Source organism: Fukomys damarensis, unplaced genomic scaffold (assembly GCF_012274545.1).
Source record: "Fukomys damarensis isolate Sample0158 unplaced genomic scaffold, DMR_v1.0_HiC HiC_scaffold_14, whole genome shotgun sequence".
Taxonomy (NCBI): Eukaryota; Metazoa; Chordata; class Mammalia; order Rodentia; family Bathyergidae; genus Fukomys; species Fukomys damarensis.
The window spans coordinates 17,377,717-17,399,525 of record NW_022900926.1 but is presented as its reverse complement, the minus strand read 5'-3'; positions in this window follow the sequence as shown (position 1 = coordinate 17,399,525).

Below are 21,809 nucleotides of genomic sequence, written 5' to 3'. Positions count from 1 at the left end.
TCTCCCTCTCCCTCTCCCTCCCCACAAACCCGCATGACTTTTGTCCATTAGGTACTTACCTGGTCAAGTCACGGTGGTGGTGACCGTAGGATTTATCCTGCCTGCATTTCTAGCCTTGTTCCTTCTTTTAGCTTCCATTGCAGCCTTTTCTTTCTCCACATTGACAACCACACAGCTCCTAAAACTTGTTTTTATTCACCTGCATACACTCACGAGCTTGTAGTTCTATAGATTCCAGAAGATTTGGTATTCTTCTCCTAGGATAATTTCCTGATCTGGAGGCCAAAAGAAGGTAGAAGCAAATCCTGCTCAGAACCACAGCAGGATCTACACCACACTTGGGTCAGCGTTGGGACTGATTTTGTGACCTTACGTTCCCTTTTGATGTTGTGTTTCCTGAGGAGCTCAGGGACTGTGTCTCAGCACCACACAGCATCAGTGCCTGACACCAAACAGACAAGAAAAATGTTTCTCTTTTATTATATTCTTACACAAATAGCCTGTAGAGAGTGGAAGAGACAAAATAAAGTGAGTGACATCTAACAATATGTATTGCCATTTTCATGACATCTGTATACTTCTAAATATGAGAAACGTTTCTTTCTTAAGAGTTGAGTCATAAGTGAAAATTCCGGAAATGCCTGGTAGTGTTGAAAAGGTGCAGCCTTGGGGCAGGACAGTTTTGACCTGCACACACATGGCAGATGTGTGTTTGGAAGGATTTGCTCAGCTATCTGGAGAGAGGCCTCAAATTCCAACCCGCCCACCTCCAAATTGAAGAAACAGTTGAGCCCTAAAAAGAGAGATTACATCTACCTTGACTATGTTAGGAAATCACTTTTAAAGTAACTGAAAACTATAGATGATGAAGGATGAACATATAATTAAGCTTCTTGCCACAGAAATGATAAAATGACCCAAGCAAATTTAATGTGCAGAGTCCTTGTCCTCTAAAATGTCACAAGTAATGATGAGGGGAAACAGCCTTATTTCTATAGTAGACATATTTCTATTTCACTAACAAGAAATTAAAATAATTGCCACAAACAGGTTAAATTAAAATCTCAGGAAGTATTGGAATGTGGCTGTGTTTGGACAGTTCTACCCCACCTGGAATAATTCATGACAGTTTCCATTCATTAGGCAGGGAAATTTAAAATAGACATGGTTTTAAAAATATGTAGCAATAATATTCCTTTGCCTGAAAGCAGTCAGTCCTTTTCTAACCCATATTTGCTAAAATATCTCGCAAAGGTAATATTTAATCACGATTAAAAATCTGAACACTACAATAAAATGTTACAAAAGAGTGGTGCAAAGGGTACAACATTGTGAGAAGAACTCACTTAATATGCTGTTTGGCATTCATCCACTGGGTAATGAATATTTCCCAGCAAAAGGTTAGTTGTGAGGTTTTGGTCTTTTTCTTGGTTCCATTTCAAACTACTTGGTTCTAAAGCCACTAGCTTATGTAAAGGCTTGAGAGTAGTGGTGTGACCAAAGAAAGCACAGTGCTGTCCCATAGCCCTGTACTATACTGTCAGATATGCATGACAATTATTTAAAACTCATGTTCCTAGGGCCAGGGATTTAGTTCAGCAGTTCTGCTTCCTGCCTTGCAAGTGTGCGGACCTGAGTTCAATTCCCAATAAAAAAAAAAAAAAAAAAAAAAAATCGAGTTCCCGGTATGTGCTATAAAGGGATCTGGTAATCCTCCAAGAATATTTCCACAAGTTCTCATAGGATAATTTTAAGGAGAAGGAGCTTACACATTTTATTAGATTCTCAAAGGATTAGGTGGCCTCTCCAAATTAAAAAAGAATGCACTCCTGCCCCTAACATCTCTAGCCTTGAGTAATGCACCTTACAGCCCAGGGCCTTGTGGTGAAACCACTATCCTGGAAAATCCAGTGAGAATTTTCCGAAGAACCCACTGAGTCTTAGGAGATGCTGGTCCTCAGTTTTGTGTCTCGCCAACATGTGGTTTGTTTTCTGCACTTGGGTAATATTGTTTCAACCGAGCTGCTCCAAATGAAGTTGGGGTTTTCTGTGTGAACAGAGTTGGGGCAGACCTGGCAGCCATAACTCTTCTGCTGGATAATCTCAGAGCAGAGCCATTGTCTTAATCTGTTCTACAATGAAATACTAAGAACTGGTGCTTATAAAAAGCAGAAATGTACGCCTTGTAGTTTTGAAGGCTGGAAGCAGGTTGGGTGTCTGCCTCACGAGTGGCACCTACTCGCTGCATCCTTCCAGGATGGAGGGGACCAGTGGGCTCCCTTGGGTCTGCATTTTAGGGGCGCCATTCCCTTTCTCAAAGGCTGCTCCCTCAGGACCTGGTCACTTCTCAATACCATCACCTTGGATGCGAGGATGCCCACAAACGACCTTGGGGTAAGACACAGACATTCAGACTATCAAACACACATTCTAAAGGAATCTTTCTGGAACCCAGCCTTGATAGGAAAACCACCCAGTTAATGAATGCTGAGTCTCAATAACGGGATCAAAACCCTGCTAGAAAGTCTCATGAGAAACTACAGCCATCGTGGGAAACCTCCTATAAGGTGTAACTAATGTTCGTCAGTGCCTTATCTCCATTTTGGATTCATATGCCTGTGCTCCTGATATCATTTTTCCATCTTAAACAACTCTATCCTTTTCCCCTGAACCAACTTCTGGTTGTGTCCTTCTGAGATGTGCACAGTTCACTGCTATTGGACAAAAGGGTAAACCCATGACCGCCAAGAGACAGGACACTGTCGTTATCCAAAAATACCACACATATCCTTTTGTTATCGGTCCCGCTCATCAACTGCAGGAAATCATGTCCTGCAGATTTTGACTAGAGGTGCTCAGGCCACAGTGCTCCCTAAACAGCCTGTGGTGCCCACGGGGAGAATCCACTTCCTGGTCTCTTCCTGCTTCGAGCTGCCCTCCTTGCAGCCCTTGATCCAGGAGCCCATTCTTCTCCTCTAGAATGAGCGATGCACCTTCTAGAGAGCTGTGTCCACCGTTGGTCCCATTGCCTTCTTTTTTTCTGCGAACCGTCACTTGCTGTCTCCCTCTTCTAAGGACGTTTGACATCCTGTACAGGACTCACACAGAAAATCCAAAGTGAAATCACACCTGCAAAAACCCCCCTTTGCCATACAAGGCAACATGCACAGGTCGACGGGGTTAGGACCTGGATCAGTAGTGAACAAGACAGGCAGTGGAAAACACACTCCACACCCAGGAGCCGCAGTGTGTCACGGTCCATTGAGGGTTACAGTTTGCTATTACTGGTATTTTGGGTGGGAATGGAAGTCATTTTTACTACATGTGAATCCCGGGACTAAAGGACTGTGTACGCTACATCTTCACCAACCCTAACGCACCTGTCTCTCAAGTCGCCTGCCTGCCCGCCTGTTACTCCTGCCACCTACCTATCTGCATGTGAGTCATGGCCAGCCGAGTTCTTCCCTAACTCTTCTCTTCTCCCCATCCTATTCACTGTTGCACTTTCAGCTCTCCAAGCAGCAGCTATTTCTGAAAGTCGCAGGGTAATTTATAGTCAGTGTTTCCGGGATTTTCGTCCTGTCCCTGCTAATCAGCTTTTGGTTGAAGTTTATCAAGTTACCGACCTCTAAACATCAGTTTGGCCAAATACATGACACGATAATACCACCAATTTCACATAAAAAGAACTACCACAGAGTAGCCAACTAAATGCATAGTGGTTTTGTGTAAACATATGGTTAATATATAATATTAATATAAATATATGTGTTGTGGTAAGAACCCTTAGCATGAGATCCTCCCTTGCTGAAATTTTAAGTGCACAATACGTTTATTGTTTACTCTAGAAACACTGCCATTCAGCAGATCTGTAAAGATTATTCGTCTTCCTGACAGACTTTACCCCATCTATTAGGAACTCCTAAACCTCTCCTCACAGCCCCTGGAAGCCATCATTAGATTCCACATTTGAATATTTTAGATTTCTTGTGTGAATGAAATCAGTAGTATTCATCTTTCTATGACTAAGAGAGAGTCTTCCAGGTTCATCCAGGTTGTATCAGATTGGAGAATTTTCATTTTTAAAGGCTAAATAGTATTCCATCGGTTGTATATGCCAGTTTCTTTTTCCACCCATCGCTCCCAACACTTATGTAGTTTCCACATCTTAGCTATTGTGAATAATGCTGCAGTGACTGTCGTAGTACAAATATCTCTTCAAAGCCCTTAATGTTTTGAGGAACCTCCAACTGTTTACCATTTTAGCAGCACCATTTTATTCCTCTGTGAAAAGGTTTCCTTTTCTCCACATCTCCACCAACACTTTTTTAATCATTTATAATAGCTCTCCTGACAGATATGTAGTGATATCTCATTGGGCTTTGATTTGCATTGTCTGATTATTAGAGATGCTGAACATTCTTTCATACACCTGATGGCCATTTGTATGTCTTCTTTGAATAAATGTCTATCTATCTAATTCCCCAGCCAATTTTTGCTCCTTGTTTCACTGATGAGTAGTAGGAGGTCTTTATATGTTTCAGAAATAACCCCTTTATCAGGTATATGGCTGGCAAATATCTTCTCCTGTTGTGTAGACTGCTTTTTCACTCACTTATCCCCTTGCTGTAAAGAAGTGTTTCTGCTTGATGTAGTCCCACTTGTTTTATAATCCGTGTTTTTGGTGTCCTGCCCATGAAATCATTGTCAAGATGGAAATTTTAGCCAGGAAAATAAGACAAAGAAAAAAAAAAAAGATTCAAGTCAGAAAAAAAAAGAAACAAAAATATCCCAGTTTGCAGATGCTGTGATCTTATATAAAGAAAATTTTGAAGACATGATTTAAAAATGTGTTAAACTAATAAAGTAACTCAGTGAGTTGCAAGACACAAAATCAACATGCAGAGATCAATTTTTCCTATACACTAACAATGAGCTATCCGAAAAAATTATAATCACATCTGCAATATGGCCAACAGGTTTCAAATATCTAGAACTGAACTACAGAGGTAAAACACGTGTGAATCAAAAACCGTAAAACATTAATGAAGGAAATTTAAAGAGATAAAAACAAATACATTCTTTCCTTCTTTCTCGCTCCCTTCCTCCTTCCTTCCGCCTTCTCTCCTCTTTCTCACTTTCACTTTTCGCACTGACATCTGGTTACAATCAGACTCTCAGGTCTAAAATAAGCATCAAGATTTTGCACCAGGACAAGCTCCCAAGTGATGTTATAAAACTTCCTCCACCACCGTCACCACCAAACAGAGTGGGAAGCTCGTGCTTTCATGCATGACCTCGCTTAAGCCTCCATATAAACTTTGGGAAGTGGGTGTTATTACACCAAATTAATAGATGAGGAAACCAAGGCACAGAGTGGGTAACCCAACTAGCTAACAAACACCTAGCAGATTGGAAGAGTCGATATTGTTAAAATGTCCATAAAACCCAAAGCATATGTAGGTGCAATGGGATTCCTATCAAACTCCCAGTGAGTCATTTTTACAGAAATAAAAATAGAATTCTAAAATTCATAGGGATCCCCAAAACACCACAAATAGCAAAATGAATCTTGAAAAGAACAAAACTGGAGGTATCACACTTACTGGTCTCAAAATATGTTACAAATCTAACATAATCAACCTAAAACAACTACAAAGACATTTAGATCAATGGAGCAGAATATGGCACCCAGAAATAAATCCACACCCATATGATCAGCTGATCTTTGCAAGGGTGCTAAGAGCACACAACGGGAAAGGATAGTGTTTTCAACAAATGCTACTAGGAAAATTGGACATAAAAAGAATGCATGTAAAAAGCAAAATCTGGCCCTTATCTCACTACACATAAAAATAAAACAGATTAAAGAATTAAACTTAAGATATGAGATTATAAAACTTCTAGAAGTAACATCAGGGGAAATTCTGCCACTTTGTCATTATTTTGTGGCACCATTCTGGCCCAGTCGTAAAAGGGAGTTCACATTTCTCAACAGTTTCTCATTAAATCACTGATGTGATTCATTTCGATTTAATCTGTTTTCAGGAAGCATCTATTATGTGCTAGAACCTGGGCACTGTATGAGATCCACTGCTGAATGGAATCCATTCCTTAGTCTCATCCTAAGCTCAGCATCTAGGAAAGCGGATATGTTCATGAACAGCTGGTCACAATATAAGGTGGCTATTCAGGAATCATGAATGTTGTGACCATAACAATAGCGTTATGATGATGTGAAATCGCCTTTTGAGTAAAGGTACAGAGTGTATTAGTTTCCTTTTGCTGCTATAACAAATTATCAAAACAGCATAAATTTATTTCTAAAGTTTAGAAATCTGAAATGAAACTCAAGACATGGCAGGTTTTCTTCTGAAGATTCCAGGGGATGAATGGATCCTTTCTCATCTTTATTCTGGAAGCTGCAAACGTGCCTGGAGCAGCGATGGCCTCCCCCATCTCCGCCCTCACACCGCTGTCTCGGAGTTTGACCTTTGCCTCCCCCTCTTCTAAGGGCCTTTCCCCACCTGGACAGGCTGGGACAATCCCTGCAACCGGAAGTCCTTGACGCAATCTCACTGAGCAAGCCCCTTTTTCTCCGAAAGATCCGGTCTTCCCAGATACTTTATCCTAGATAGGGAGGGTTGGAGAGGACATTTTTGGAGCAGCAAAGCGAAATGCTGAGCAGATGTAATGGTTTTAAAGCTGTCATTACCTTCGAGTGGAATCTCACTCGGCAGCAACTTCTCTTGGTTTGTAATAGAAATATGAAAATCAAAATATGGGCCTGCGGGGTTTTATTTCAAATTATGTTGGGAAGAATGTAGATGTGTTGAGGAAGATTTCGTTTCTGAAGAACCAACCGACTCAAGAGCTATTAATATTTGTGATTGTTCTAGATATTCAGGAATCTCAGAAAAAAATTGTTTTAAATTTTAAATCCTCTCATATAAGGTCTCTGTCTGCCTCACCGGCAGAGCCCAAAACTCATCCTTTCATTCCAGCCAAGGCTCTGAATGTCCACAGGGAGGCGCCCTGCACCGTCGTTTGATTACTTTTCCCTCTTGTTAATTCAGCCTCCCCCCACCCCGCCTGACTTCCTCTGAGGAGGGCACACATTCACATGGAAAATGAAGCTTGGGAGAAAGAAGTCTAAAATGTTATTTTTAAAATTTTATTAATCAGCAGTTGGATTGTTCCAGAATTTTTACTTTAAATGCTGTTAAACCAATTTTTTTTTTTTTTTAAAGCAAACTCTTCAAGGATTTCAAGAATGCAACTGTGAATATTCATATGACCAGAAGATGGCACTGTAGCATTACTTTTAGGTTAGCATCCTTTAGCACAAAAGCAGATTATTCAGTTCCTTGAAAACTGGTAGCTCTAAGTACTAAATGTTTATACATCTGCTACTATGTGAGGGACTTCTATGGAAAGTCCAGGTTATATTAGTTAACAATGCACACAAAAATTGTGCTCTGATGAGAGAACTTTTAAAGCCACAAGGGCAATCAAGCTCATATTTTAAAATTTTATCTCGACTCTCCTCACTTGTTGAAAGTCACATCTGAGAGAGAAAATGTTGCAATGAGAAGAAGGAAGGGAGACAAAATGCAACAAAATCCTTTTATAAATAAAGAAATTTAAGAAAAAGCCAAATGATTTGCCCAAAAGGGCAGCTAACATTAGCTCAAGTTAGCCGGCCGACGTTTTATCCTCGATGCCACGCTGATTCTCACGGTGACACACTGGGCAGTGAGGTTCCAGTCGTTGCCCTGTAGGCTTGTAAGCAAACCATTCATCTCTCAATGGGAACGTGCTTTTCTGCAGATATGAAAGCATTCGACTAGGTAAGTGCATGTGTTTTAACCAGAAGAAACCCTTTTTTTCCTTTAAAAAATCCTATGCAGACATTCCACACACACACAAAGGGAATGCTGGAGGGGAGGGGACGCACTCCTTTTACACTCCTCTCTGTGTCCCGTGGAGCCTTAGGCTTCTTCAGAACCCCCAGGTTGGGTCATCTTGGCAACGCTGTCGGCTCTAAATATGTACTGTTGCTCATATGCACCGAGTTAGATATGACAGGAGTAGCTGTAAAAGCACTCGCTACCTGGTTAAAAATAACTGAATCTTGAAGATGAAGACAAATGGGACGGTCAGTCATTAGGGACAAAGACAATCTGATATCTACAAGCTTGGGTAAGATTGGCTTCGGCGTTCACCTTCCTGGATGTGCATCCAACCTTCATCACCTGGGACAAATCACTTCAGTTCCTAAATCTTAATTTTAGAAAGCTGCAACCACTTCATAGGAACAATGTGATTTCCTAAAGTAACTGATGCTAGTATATGGACACCAAGTAAAAGTTCCAGTTATCTCTCACAGGATTCATGTAAATGCTCCCAGGCCAGAACCCTCAGGGATCCGTCTATGTCTTTCCAATCCATTCCCCACGAAGGACTGGATGAGCTTTACAGTATGTGTCAGACCACATCACTCCTCTCTTAAACCCTTCGTAACTCTCCTCTGCACTTCACAGAAAACCCACACTGCTCACACTGACCCACAAGCACAGCCTGATCTTCCTTGTCTGCTCGCCCACCTTTAATTGCCACTAGCAACACACCAGCCTGCACTGCCTCCAGACGGCTCCTGGAACAAACAGCCCAAGCCTGTTCACTGTGCCGAAGACGTGTACTTGCTCTCTCCTTTCCCAGAACACACTAGCAGCCCTAAATCTCCAGCTAGAATACTTCCGCACAGAGGTCTTCTCTGGCCACCTGCTCTAGAGCGCACAGAATAAATGTGCTCTATTTTCTAGACTTGGAAAACCTTGACCCATGTCCCAGACCAGCAAACATGTTTATCTATTTATATGTACATAGAAAGTTATACTGGACCAAGGTCAAGCCTATTCAATTATGAATTATCTAGGACTGTTTGGGTGCTACAATGGCCAAGTCAAATAGTTGCAAAGCCTGAAATATTTACTAGCTAGCCTTTCACAGAAAAAGCTTAGTGACACCCAATGTAGCATATTATATTTATTTGCTTCACAACACTAATCATATTGGTAAAGTCTTACCTATTAATTCATTTTTCTCTTTGTGTCTTTACTCTACTTCTCTCCATGAGATTAAAGACCATTCCTGTCTCATTCCCTGTCCTATGCCCAGCTCCTAGTGCAGTATGTAGAATAATTTATAAATGTGTTGACAATGTGAATTCATTATCACTAAGAAAAGACAACTTATCGAAGAAGGATAAGGTAGGGAGTCCCAGCACCCTACCAAATCTGGGACACAATCCCAAAGGGTCAAAACATGGAAGGCAATCTCAAGAGAAGAGAAAAAAGGAGTTGTACACCAGCTCTTTACAATCTTTGTGGCCCAAAGGGAAAAGCCATTTTTATTGGGCACAAATGCTTGTTGAGTTAGGTCATGGCTCCAAACTTTCAAAGGGTCATGAGTGAAATTCAGCAGAAGGAAAGTAGAAACTGAGGTTGAGGTGTTGTGATGGGATGCCGTACCTCAGCCTGCAACACGTCATCAAGCTCTGGTGTCTCATGGGAAAGGAGCGATTTGTGGCTAGAGTAAGTTACAAACAAGGGAGCAGGGACCAAGGGCGTGGCTCCTTCTTGGTGGTGTGGAGTCTGCTTGTGCATGTGTCTTTCAGGGATCAGTCAGAGGTGCGGGTAGACAGGGCTGGGCATGCTCTAGCTGAATCTTTTACCCTAGGGTTTCTCACGCTATCACTCACGCTACCCCAGCTTCCTCTGATTGTCCATGCTGGGAAGACCTTGGGTTTCTCCCACATGCTCCTAGTCCTCACTTTGAATTTCACTTAGCCCAGACTAAACAATGGAGGCAGGAATTTGCTCAGTCAATCATGCAGTCCCAACACAGTCTTCCACTTTGATTCATTTTCTAGTACCTTCATATTGTCGCTTGTTTGCAGCATGTCTGAGCGCTACAATTATCTTTGGGGTGAGTCGTCCTGTGGGATCTTATTCTACTACATCCAGCAGCTGATCCTCGTCATTTTAAAGCTTCTGTCATACAGTTCCAACAGCTGCATCATGTCTAAATCTTGTTAGACAGTTGATTTCTCTCTTGACCGTTGGACATTTTTCCCACCTTTAACTTCTAAGTGTGTTGTGAGTGTATTGATAGTGCAAAATCGTTTGTAGAAGAATGATGGAAACTGAAGTCAGTAGTCTTTACACATGGTAAGGGACACACTTGTACTCCTGTCTGGGTAGCAGCACGGTGATCTGAAGACCAGAGGCTGCCCTGAGCTTGGTTTTTCGTGCTGTCCTTACAGTCTTCAGTGCACCACCGTCTTCAGAACTCTCGATGCCATGCCGCTTTGCTGTTGTCCTGTGTCTCAGAAACACCTAGTGGGGGCCTGTAGAGCTGAGCTTGCCTGTGAGTGTGAGTTCACTTGGTATGAGACTCTGAATTGAAATGCTGGTCCATTTGGGTAAGAAATTTGTAGAACAAATCTGAGGACTTTGAAAATATGTGAAAATGATATTAAGGCTTGAAGGTTTTGCCCTAATATTTCCACTTCTAGTAAGACATGCCAACAATCTATAATATTTTTATAGTAAGATATGCTAACAAATATCTGCAGTATCGATTATTTAAAATACTAAGTAATGGAGAAAGCCTAAATGATCAACAGCACAAAAATATTTCCAATAAATTTAAATCTAAATATATGAGGAAGTATTATGCAAATATTAAAGTCCTACTGTTAAGCACATTGGTAGGGACAATAATACATTAAGTAAAAAGGTACATGTAGTACATCCCATAAGGAACTTGATTACAAATTTAATTCATTTCAAAGGATAAGATATGAGCTTTACAGTGAAGAAATCTGAAATTAAATATAGTATTAATCAAATACTTACAGTTAGTATCACAAGTAATGTACCACAGAGTTACATGTATTTCCTAAAGTAACACACTAAGATACAGCGTTTTGTACACAAAGCCTGAATTTAGTTACAGGAAACACCAGACTCCCTTAAATTGAAGGAAATTACTTATAAATGGCCTGCACTCTTCCAAATTGTGATAGCCAAACTGGGAGCAGAGGTGCATGCCTGTAATGTTGCCCTGGGGAGGCTGGGATAGAAGGTTAGCACATTGAAGCTCCTCCTGGGCAACTTAGCAAGGCCTCGTCTCAAAATAAAAGATAAAAGGGCCTCGGGATACAGCTCAGTGCGAAGGTCTTGGGGTGAACCTCTAGTACAGAGAGGCGGCTGGGAATGACAGCCAGAAAAAAAAGGCCAAGGAACTCTCCATTCGTGGTAGTCTAAGAAGTGACAATACAAGAAATTACTGAAGGTGAGGAAGGGCTGATGAGTCCCTGGGTAGCCAGTCAGCCGGAAGTACAGGTGGAACGTGAGATTTGCAGTCAACATCTGATGTGGGAACGGTCTTGAAGTAATAAGCCCGAAACTGTGGGTCTGACACCGGCTCCAGGTAAACAGTATCAGTGGTGCCAGAACGGAACAGCTTTACAGAACACCCAGGTGATGTTTCCAGAGAAACTACAGCCTTGTTTGTGAGGAGACCTACGCATTTGTGATCAGAGGCATTGTTCATGTACAGCAGAAAACAGATTTTTGCTTTGTAATCTCTGTTTCTATCGATTAGGTATAAAAGAGGGGGCAAAACAAATAACAAAGCAAGTGTGGGAAGAGACTGACACTTGGGAATGTAGGTTGACAGTATACAGAAATACTTCTCAGTACGTTTGCATTCTGTATATAAAAGGAAGTTTGTTGTAAAATGGCATGCTAAATTATGCACAACGTAGGCTTTGTTGTGACCACTGGAAAATACAATCACTCAGTGTGCCCATGTTATTTTATTATGATTACATTATTCATTCTTATAAACATCATTTTATGGTAAATAATATTTACTTTGCAGGGCGGAGCACAATCCTTCTTAGAAAGGCTCGATACTGTTGTTACTTTCCCCACACATGCACACTGTACTGCTTCCCCACAGTGAGAGGAATATAACGTCTCTTGCCCTTTATTTTTCTTGTATTTTTTTATTTCAACTTTTCTATCTAAATTTCTACAGTGAGTGCTTACTAATTTTATTATTGAATCCTTGATTTCTTTTCCACAGTCCCAGAAAGTACAAGAGGAAGAAGAGGCGAGGAGGGGAGGGAGGAGAGCAGAGGAAAAGGAAGAAAAGTGGGGCCTGGGGATTTAGCTTATTGGTTCTGCCGCCTGCCTGCCTCGCAAGCCCAAGGACCTGAGTTTGATCCCCGGTACCAAAAAAACAGGGGAAAGAAAGTGGGAGGGGTCCCTGCGGTATGGGAGCCACTGAACACTCCGGAGGGGACCCTTGAGGTGGCATGTCAGCATCTCCAGACTGGTCACAGAGCAGCTGGAAGAGTCTTGGTATAAACTCCCCTAGTGATTCAGACCCTTCATTAGTGGACACTTGTGTTAAAGCCCTAAAAGTTTTTAAAAGTGTCCCAGAGTTCACAGTTTCCTGCTCTAGGAACACTTTCTGTGTTGAGTAGCAGCAGTGACAAGCTAAAATCAACCCCTGCCTGCAGCTCCTGGTTGGATTCACACCCACACCCGGTGCTGCCGCCATGTCACAGAGCCAGAGTCGCCTTCGCAGACCACGTGTGAGCGTGGGGGTCGGAGGACACCGGGGAGAGGGAAACAATGTCTTCTGCTTTCCTAACTGAGTGCGGGAACAACTCCAAGTTCCTGTGCTGAGGGATCCTGACGTGGGACTGGGAAATGTCTGGACTCTGAGTGCTGAGCCCGCCAAGCCTGGTCTTGCCATTTTCTACCTGTTCTGAGGATGTTTCACAGCCTGGGCGGCTGGGGCTGGGTGTTACATCGCTGCAGAGAGGTCACGCTGCTTTCTGCTGCTGCTTTCCTGCCAGGTGCATCTCACTTGCTCATTCATTAGCCATTTGGAGCCAGAGTTTCAGGAACACACACATCATAAAAATGACTTTTCCCATCAGGGATCACAGGCAAATTAGTCAGGATGCAACACCTCCTTACACTGGGCTGAGCCAAGAGCTTTGGGGGAAGTGACCAGGGAACAAGCCACTTGAAACATTGTATCTACTCTGAGCTCTCGCAGTCTTCCAGCTGCCAGGAGAAGGCCCGGCTAAGGAATACAGCATGGATGTTGTCTACCACAGTCCAAGCTCAAACTCGTGGTGATCTCTCTGCGGCCCCCAAGCAGGTTCCTCACTGCTAGGAGCCTCGCTCCTGCTTCTGTGAAATGGGATTCAGGCTAACTTCATGTTAGTTTTTAAAATTTGGATCAGAAGCAGTGGTTTGGCACAATTTGAATTTTGTTTTGGTGGTGAAACCTTCGTCTTTTTATCTCATCTTCCTCACTGCAGAAAGTGAAATTATTTTGCTGCCTATTTTTAAATGGGGGCTAGAAACTGGCTGCAAGGAATGAACAATGCCAGGGACAGTCCCTGCTCCAGTGCCACCTTGCCTTCCTCGAGTCTGCGCCACACAGCCCTCCCCCAGTGTACACAGCAGCACTGCGACGCTCACCTCTTGTGAGTCTTTTAAGAAAGATGCCAAGTTCCGTCCTGGTTTTCAGGTAACTTCAGGAAAACAACAACCCGCACTACTTCCCACGAAGAACAACTGTGACAACTCCAAAGGCCCCTGGCTGGAGCAGGACCATGGTTTCCTGGTTTGGGTATTGAGTAATGTAGCACATGGTGGCACAGGCTGAGATTTGAGAGTGTGAATTTCAGAGTCCAGCTACTGTTTTTGACTAGCAGTGCTGCCACTGACCAGCTGTGCATCTGGGAAATAATACCTCCCCACAGGTTTCTAAGTGCGTAGACAAGCTGACATTTAGAAGGCATTTAGAACAATGCCTGTTACATACAAAGAGCTATATTTTAATATTGGTGAGGTAAAAACCACTGTCTCTAATAAAGATAATACTGTTAGAATACCGCTGTTACTAATGTGTCACCTACTCCACGGAAGATAGTGGAAATAAAAGGAGATCTCTGGTATTTCTCTTACTTCTCATGTGTGCACGTGTGTGTGTGTGTGTGTGTGTGTGCTGTGTGTGCTGTGTGTGCATGAGCAGGTTGATGCTTACCATTTTCTCAGCTCTTACTGCTCTCCATCGGTCCTTACAGGACTGCACTTGGCTGGGCTTGGGATCAGCTGACAGGGAGATCACAGAGGTCAGTGGATGGCTCGGATCTCAGGCTCGGGACCTGGAGTTGGGACTCACATCCCTGTTACCCAACCCCCAGGGCCTGTTCCCTCCACAGGCCTTCTAGTTGCCTAAGATATGCTACATTACCCAGAGTGAATCCTTCAATTCTACCTTGTAAATAAGATTTTGCAGAAATAACCAGATGGTTATTTCTTATTTTAAAAGATGCATAGCCAAAAAAAGGGGGGCAAAATGTCCAAAATGGTTTTGTTAGAATGTACGATTATGATTTTTTCCTTTTATCTATTTTTTCAAACTTCCTCTTTATAAAAATATGACATATATAAAAGCATGTTAAATTCTTTTTTTAACAAAGAATGCAGTTAAGCATGTTAATTTCTTTTTTAAAAATTTTTTATCAAAGAATACAATTAAGCACATTAATTTCTTAATACATCAGGAGCAGGTAGAATTAATTTCAGTCTCTATAATTGGACTAAATCTGGATAAACTGCTTCACCACTGAAGAAGAGATTTGGATATTTCCCCCAACGTGAGAATTGTCTGGGCTGGGATAGAGGTGGAAGGACAGAGGCAAAAGCAATACTTTGACCGCTGTCCCCTTTTCCCGATGGAGACCCTCTGCTACAGCTTCCATTTGGGGCTAGGAAACATCATAGACTGTCACGACCAGGGAAACTCCCTCCCTCAATTCCAAAACAGGTCGGACTCCAGCTCTTCCCATGAGCACCCTGAGAACACACCAAGGGGCTGTGATGGAGACAGGCCACGTGTCTTCTGGAGCAGAATGAGCCACAAGGAGCCCCAGACAGCACACAATTCATTCAGTCCAATGGCTGACCTTGCCCATGTATGTTCCAGGTGTGAATCACGTAGCAGAGCAACTCATGTGGTGCCTTTGGTAGCTCATCCATCTACCTTGGATCCTGTCCACTCATAACACACAGATACTAAACAAAGCTTTTTATCTAGTCAGCATCTCCTTATGCTTCCTGTACTTAGGAACCTTCTTCTACCCAATGCTGGGTCAAACTACTCACATTGAGAAAGTACAGAAGGATGCTTGCTCCACTGGACACGTAAAGCAACAAACCCCACCTCCAGCCCTCTGAGCTTGGAAACTGCGACACCGCAAAGAAGTGGGCAGAGTGAGAGTTTGTTCAATCAAGGAGCAGCATCGGCCCCAGATACTTTCGAGGGTTGGCAAAGGCAAGTGCCTGGGCTGTGTCTGGTGCCCTGCACTCAGTGGCACCACCAGGTGGGTTCAAGGAAGTGGTTTTGGACCCTTCTGCCTGGACTCCCTGAGTCCCTCCTGAGCCTCTGCCTGCTCCAAAGCCTGGGCCTTCTTCAACTCCATGCACTCCATCAACCCGAGTCTCTTCTGGCGCTTGCTCCGGATAACCTTCGTAGTTCACACATCCAACTCCTAATTTCCAGGTCACTCTCAGATTCCTTCCATGTTACCTTGTCCTACCTTTTATCTGTGTCCACTCCAGGTCCAGTTACATCAGGAGAGACATGTCAGGACACTTGAGAGTTAGATGATTCCTTTGATACTTTCATTATTGGTATGGCCAGAAGCTAAAGCGTTCCTGCTCAAAGCCGACTTCTGTTCATTCAAAATTCAAAGCTAAACCAGTGCTTTGGAAAGTGGAGGTAGGAGCATCACAAGAGCAGCCCAGCCTGGGAAACATAGCAACCTCGAGAGACCCTGTTTCAATATTAGAGTTGGAAGGTCTGTGAAGGCCCTGGGTTCAATCCCCAATATTGCAAACCAATTCTAATCTTTCAAGAGCCTAAAACAAGTGTCAGGGCTCAGGGAGGTTAATCCAGAAGAATATTTCTCACTTTGCCTTAGGTATTTTTCTCATTACTGAGGCAAAATACTCAACACCCAAAGTTAAAGCAGGGGTTATTTAGCTCACAGTTTGTAGAGGGTTCAGTCCATAGTTCGTCAATATAAAGCCTACCTTTCTATTTCATCCAGTCTACCCACCTTTTGGGCGGTGCCACCCACACACAGAGTGGGGCACCCTTCATCTTAGAATCACACAGTCAATCCCAGCAGCACAGGCCCTAGATCCAGCCACCTCTGAAAATCCCCACCTGTAATCATACGAGGCTGCAGAGAGGCATCTAGATTCAGTCATAACACACCAAAATGACCCAGACAGCAGAATAACATATGCTTCTGCTGTTCTAATGGAACCCTGATGAGACAGATATGAAACCCTTTCCTAGTAGTGAAGATGCAGAAAGACCCCCAGTGGCTCTTTCACATCACTTAACTGGTAAATGCCAGAAACTTTATTCTGTGGCTGACATGAGAAATCAAGGTCAAGATCTGAAAAGGCTTTGATTGAGTCTCATCCATGCATACTTTATCACCTTAAAGACAATATAAAAAATCCCTTCCTTCTTTCTCCCCTAGCCTGTCTTCTTTTTACTGCACTGTCATTTCTTTTAGAGTCTACACACTTTGCAGCAATGGTATTAATTCAAAACAATGATGACATTCAAGTTCAGAGCCACCAAGCAGTAGAAACCACAGCAAACTGATGCCCTTTCCCTGTGGGCGGGAAAATACTAATCCAAGTAGTAATTGACAAACATGGGGTGGGAGACCTGTGTCCACCGCAAATCCGTACAAAGCTTGGGCTGAGTCAGTCAACCGTGCTGTGGAAATTTCCCCTACTAAAATCTGGAAATGGTACTCCTGTGTCCTGCAACCCAAAAAGAAGGTAGAAGTGAGGCAAACACATGAGGTATTTGGGGTACATTTTATAAAAGAGAGAATTGATAAACTCGTATATTTCCTGATCATGTTCTACTCATTTCACAATGAGGGCATGTTCTCTTCTTTGTTGAATGAGGACAAGTTTAAAATGCATTCTGCAAGGAGACAGTTACCATTGACTTATAGGGAAAGCTAGTCCATATTCCCCTAAATATCCAGAGGAGAGACTGACATGTACACTTGACCCTGCTTGACCCTGAGTCCTTTTCACTTTGCTGTTTGTTTGGTTTTTTTTAATTACTCTAACCAGCTCGTTTTTTTGCTTTTTTTGTTTTTTGGTTTTTTGAGACAGGGTCTCACTATGTAGTTGATACTGACCTGGAACTCACTATGCAGCCCAGGCTGATCTTGAACTCACAGCCATCCTCCTGCCTCAGACTCCTGAGTGCTGGGATTACAGGCATGAGCCACCATGCCCAGCTGCAGCTCTATTTTTTTTTAATTTAAATTTTATTGAGTTTATTGGTACATTTTAGGGATACAGTACAGTTACATTCATTGTTGGGATCATGTACCTTTACATGGCAAGTCTTGATTCTCATTTTTTCCCCTTACCTCTGCCCTCCCTTCACCCCCTCCTCCCCTCCCCATCTACAAACACTTTATTTTCCTCTTTTCATTCTCTCACATTTTTTTCTTTTCCCTTTTTGTTCTTCCCCTACGCATCACACCTTCCCTACACCTTTAGCTCCTTTCTTCAAATTTCTAAATGTCAGTAATCTTATTAGAATCTTATGCATTGTTGCAGAATATTCACACCAGGGAAACTATTTGGTATTTACACATGTGTGACTTATTTATTTCACTTAGGAGTATATCTTCAATATGTATCCATTTTCCTATGAATGAATCTATTCTCTCGCTCTTTATGGCTGAGTAATATTCCATTTTATAGAAAAACCACAACTTCTTTATCCAGTTTCCAACGGATGGGCAAATAGGTTGTTTCCAAGATTTAGCTATTACAAACTGTGCCGCTATAAACATGGGTGCACATACTTCTCTGTGATATGATTCTTTTAGTTCTCTTGGAAAGATACCCAACAGAGGGATGGCTGGGTCAAATGGAACCTCCAGTCCAAGCTCTTTGAGGTATCTCCATATTGATTTCCATAGTGGTTGCACTAGTCTGCACTCCCACCAACAATGGAGGAGGGTTCCTTTCTCCCCACAACCCCGCCAACATTTGTTATTGTGTGATTTCTTGATAGCAGCCATTCTTTGTGGGGTGAGGTGGAATCTCAGTGTTGTTTTCATCTGCATCTCTCGAATGACCAGTGATGTGGAACATTTTTTCATATATTTTCTTGCTGCTTTCACTTCTTTGTATGAGAAATGTCTGTTCATTTCGGATGCCCATTTTTGGATCGGGTCTTTATATTTGGGGGGACTGATTGTTTTGAGTTCTTTATATATCCTTGATAATAGTCCTTTGTCTGAGGTACAGCTGGTAAAAATTTTTTCCCACATTGTAGATTGTCTCTTAGTTCTGCTAATGGTTTCTTTTGAAGTACAGAAGCTTTTTAGTAAGATGAGATCCCAGTTGTTGATTCTTTCTGCTAGTTCCCGTGCTACTGAGGATTTGTTCATAAAGTCTTTTCCTATACCAATGTCTTCCAGAGTTCTGCCTAACTTACTTTCCAGCAAGTTTAATGTTTCTGTTTTAATATTTAGATCTTTAATCCATTTGGATTTTAATTTAGTGCATGGCGAAAGATAAGGGTCTAATTTTAATCTGTGACAGGTTGATATCCAGTTTTTCCAACACCATTTATTAAAGAGGCTATCTTTCCTCCACTGAGGATGGTGAGCTCCTTTGTCGAAGATGAGGTAGCTGAGTACATCTGCATTTGTTTTTGTGTCTTCCAGTCTGTTCCATTGATCCTCAGGCCTATTTCTTTGCCAGTACCATGCTGATTTTATCACAGTGGCTTTGTAGTATAGTTTCAAATTGGGAATTGTTACACCTGGTGCCATGTGACTGTTGCCTATAATGGCTTTTGCTATTCTAGGTCTCTTGTGGTTCCAAATGAATTTTTGGATTCTTTTTTCTAGTTCTGTGAAATATAGTGTTGGAATTTCAATTGGCATTGCATTGAATGTATATAGCAGTTTCGGTAGTATGGCCATTTTCACTATGTTGATTCTTCCTACCCAGGAGCAGGGGATATCTTTCCATTTTTTTATATCCTCTTCGATTTCTTTTTTCAGAGTGCTGTAGTTTTCAGTGTAGAGATCTTTTGTTTCTTTTGTTAGATTGATTCCTAGATACTTCATTTTTTTGGATGCTATTGTAAAAGGAATTTTTTCCCTTATTTCTCTTTCTGTCTGTCTGTTATTTGTGTATAGAAAGGCTATTGATTTTTGGGTATTCACCTTGTATCCAGATACTTTACTGAATCTGTCAATTAAGTCTAGAAGTTTTTTGGTGGAGTTTTTTGGATCTTCAATGTAGAGTATCATATCATCAGCAAATAATGATAGTTTAACTTCTTCCTTTCCTATCTTTATTGCTTTAATTTCTTTCTCTTGTCTAATTGCTGTGGCTAATGTTTCCAGAACTATATTGAAGAGAAGTGGCGATAGTGGGCATCCTTGTCTTGTTCCTGATTTTAACATGAAGGTTTTCAGTTTTTGGCCATTCAATATGATGTTGGCTGATGGTTTTTCATAAATAGCCTTTATTAAATTGAGGTATAGACCATCTATTCCAATTTTTTGCAGGGTTTTTATCATGAATGGGTGTTGAATTTTATCAAATGCTTTTTCTGCATCTATTGAGAGGATCATATGGTTTTTGTCCTTGACTTTGTTAATATAATGTATTACATTCACTGACTTTCGTATGTTGAACCACCCTTGCATCTCTGGAATAAATCCGACTTGGTCATGATGGATGATCTTCTTAATAATCCTCTGTATTCTGTTTGCTAGTATCTTATTAAGGATTTTTGCATCTATATTCATTAAGGAGATTGGTCTGTAGTTCTCCTTTTTGGTTGTATCTTTCTCTGGTTTGGGAATCAGAGTGATACTTGCTTCCAGGAATGAATTTGGAAGTATAGCTTCTCTTTCAATTTCATTGAAAAGTTTGAAGAGTAATGGTAGTAGTTCTTCTCTAAATGTCTTGTAAAATTCAGCAGTGAATCCATCAGGGCCTGGGCTTTTCTTTGTTGGTAAGTTTTTAATTACATTTTCAATTTCACTGATTGTGATTGGGGTGTTTAAAATGTTTTTATCTTCTTCGTTCAACTTTGGTAATTCATAAGTATCTAGAAATCTGTCCATTTCTTCTGTGTTTTCCATTTTATTAGAGTACAGGTTCTCAAAGTAGGTGTTCATGATCCTCTGGATTTCTTTCGGATCTGTTGTGACTTCGCCTTTTTCATTCCTAATTGCATGGATCTGAGCCTTTTCTTTCCTTTTTTTGATAAGATTAGCTAAGGGTTTGTCAATTTTATTTATTCTTTCAAAAAACCAGCTCTTTGTTTCATTTATTTTTTGTATCGTTTTCTTAATTTCAATTGCATTGATTTCTGCTCGGATCTTTATAATTTCCTCTCTTGTTCGAGCTTTGGGTTTTTCTTGCTCTTGTTTTTCTAGGAGTCTAAGTTTCATCGTTAAGTTGTTTATTTGAGCCCGCTCTGTTTTCCTAGTGTGGGCATTCAATGTTATGAATTTTCCACGTAGAACTGCTTTCATTGTGTCCCAAAGATTCCTGTATGTTGTATTGGCATTCTCATTTATTTGTAAAAACTGTCTAATTTCTTCTTTAATTTCCTCTGTAATCCATTGATTGTTTAGGAGAGTGTTGTTCAGTTTCCATGTGCTTGTGAAGTTTCTATAGTTTCTTTTGCTATTGATGTCTAGTTTGATTGCACTATGATCTGATAATATACAGGGGATGACTTCAATTTTTTTGCATTGATTTAGACCTGTTCTGTGAGCCAGTATGTGGTCTATTTTGGAGAATGATCCATGTGCAGCCGAAAAGAATGTATATTCTGGTTTGGGGGGGTGGAATATTCTATAAACATTGCAGCTCTATTTTTGATGGGTCTCTTTCTTACTGACTGCCTTCCTCCACTTCCCCTTGACCCCTGGGAGGTGGGGAGGGTCCCTGAGAAGGTGCTGTTGCACTGTCCTGAGATTTACCAGAGCTGCACCGGGAGCACCAAGAAATAAATACATTCGCTGACTCTGCTCCCTTGCTAGGGCTGACAGTGTGTCAGAACAAACCCTGGTTCTTTAAAATGAGCTTCAGCCTCTCCTAACTCAGGAGAACTAAGACTTCATGATAGGAAGGGCGTTGAGATTATCCAAAGCAACAATTGTCCCAGGAAAGGAATGCTATTTTAGCCCCTATCACATTAAGCCATGGCCAACTGGGATGGAGTGATCCAGAATGTGCCATTTCCAATGAGACAAATTCCTTAATTTCTCAGAATTTCAATTTTCTTATCATTTCTCATAGGGTTGTTCATTCTATGGAAAACTCCACCAAGGGACCCAGTATATAAACACCTGTTCCATATAAGATCTTTTCACACACACACACACACACACACACACACACACACATGCACACGCACACACACACAATTACTATTCACAAAGCTGTTATTATGTAAAGTATCAGAATACTTACCTACTACCTGAATTTTTTCAAGATTTCTGTGGGATAGGGCTGGGTTGGTGAAAGGTGAAATGAGAAAAAGAGACAAAGACTTTGACTTTTAATGCTTTTTAAGAGCAAAGATAAGCACAAGGTGATGTTTTACAG